The sequence below is a fragment of the Sceloporus occidentalis genome, unplaced genomic scaffold (genome assembly GCF_023333645.1).
Source record: "Sceloporus occidentalis isolate IW3139 unplaced genomic scaffold, rSceOcc1.0.p SCAF_253, whole genome shotgun sequence".
In the NCBI taxonomy this organism is placed as follows: domain Eukaryota; kingdom Metazoa; phylum Chordata; class Lepidosauria; order Squamata; family Phrynosomatidae; genus Sceloporus; species Sceloporus occidentalis.
This window is the reverse complement of record NW_028317233.1, coordinates 792,501-794,539: the sequence shown is the minus strand read 5'-3', so window position 1 is coordinate 794,539 and position 2,039 is coordinate 792,501.

Genomic DNA, 2,039 nt, shown 5'->3' with positions numbered 1-2,039 from the left:
CAATAAAGTCGCTTGTAACGACCTTTAACTGTTGGAGCAGGGAGAACAGTGGTCTCTGCCGGCCAAGTTGCTGCACCAGGATTTTAAAAGTCTGTACGAGCGACTCTATTGGTCGCCAGCAGGGGGCTCATTTGCCATCAACCAGTGAAGTACACTGGGGGTCCTGGCACTTCCCACTTCCTGCCCATTTCCCCTTTAAGTTGGGGTCTTTATTTATTATCGGCCGAGCACTGATGTGCTGTTCGGTGCATACGGATGCTGAGGAGTTCAGATTCTGTCTATTATGTGTATTTTCTTTATTTCCACAAAAAGGCCCACGATCCTCAGCACCAGGCCCATATTGCTCGTAATCCGGCCTGAGAGGATGTGAAATCTTTTTAGTGAGTTTCTAGAAAGGGCTCAGTTTTTTGTACTTCGTTTTTGTTCTATAGCAGGTGTCCTGTGATGGTGGGGAAAAAAACAGCGGGCATTCGATGCACATGACTGCATTATAAACAAACTAGATAGGCCTCCCACAGTGGATGTGATTTATAAAGGTGTTGCTGGTTCAAACAATGGGGGGGAGGAAAATATTTTTTTGTGACAGCACAGAATGGTTTTGGGACAAAATCTTCTGGTGAATATTTTCTCCAGATTTTCCATGACATTTTCAACTACCACATGTGCGTTTGAAGGTTGGTAATTAATTACACTTATAATTTTTTTGTGTTTTATGTACTTTCAGTATCTTTATAAACCCACTGATGTAATAAGTGGGTGACAGAGATCCAAGTGCTACCACCTCCTCCAGTGGAGTGTGCCAACTATGTACCAAAGAGTGTGCCAACTATGTGCCAAAAAGTGTGGGAACTATGCTTTATTACGCAGCCGCAGAAATGGCAACATTTCTCAATAAGCGGGACATTTGACAGCTAGGGCATTAACAGGCTTTACTTCGGTTCTTGGCCATATTTTGTGCTTTACCTCTGACATCCTGCTAATTTTATACAGGATTTCATGAAAAACTCAACAACAACAACGTTTCTAGAAGTGACCCACATCATACAAACATGTTGACCCTCTTGCCAGGCTTCTTCGGGCTCTGTGTTGATTAGAAGAGAATACTATTATTTGCTGAAAAACTGTTTGGAAAGACCTACTTCCTGAGTACAGCAGTACAACAAAAATGTTTAAAAAAATGAATAAAAAGTGGAAAAAAATTAATACCGTAATAAATAAATAAAAAGTCTAAAAAATGTCTCCAATGCAATTTGTACAACTCCTAATAGAAATTTCAAATTTTAAAAAAATCACCCCTACCACCAAATAGTGTAAGGGGTAGTTTTTGCCTTTTGGTATTTTTGGAGCAGAGCATCAGGTATAAATGTTCTCTTCCTCTCTCCTCCATCTAGCGTGCGTTACAGGAGTGCAATCTCTTTAATACAGCAAATTCCACTGTTTTTGATAAGTAAAGAAATACTAGTTGTACACAATGTACCCAGCAGGATATTCTGGTATGCGTATAATATATATAAATCAAAACGTATAATTTATGCAGAATCCCTCCATGTGAAAAAGCACACATACCGAGTACATCCTCTCCCCATGTTAAAAGCAGCATCCCACACGGTCCTTTGATTATTAGATGCATAAAAAGCAGTACCCTAAAAAAATGTAAAAAAGAAATGAATCATGCTGCATTGTCTGAAAATGAAACTGAGCTGAAAGCTGCTCAAAAATAGGCATAAAAGAAGTAAATTATTCCTGCTTTGGTCATACGTAAAATCATCGCATGATAAATAATGCCATAGCTAATATATTTGTTTATGTGTTTCAGAGCGTTATATAATGTTCCCTCCATTAACCCCTTCAATCCCCTATAGACGTACCGGGACGTCTAGCCTTTCGTGCAGCGTCAGGAACACATCCCTGCCGCTGCACGGGAGAACAGGCTGTCGTTTGACAGCCTGGACCCCCCCCTGGCAGCAGAAGCCAGCGTCGCTGGCTTTCTGCTGCCCGATCTCCTGTAACAACTTGGTGTGTCATTAGCCTTGGGGGAC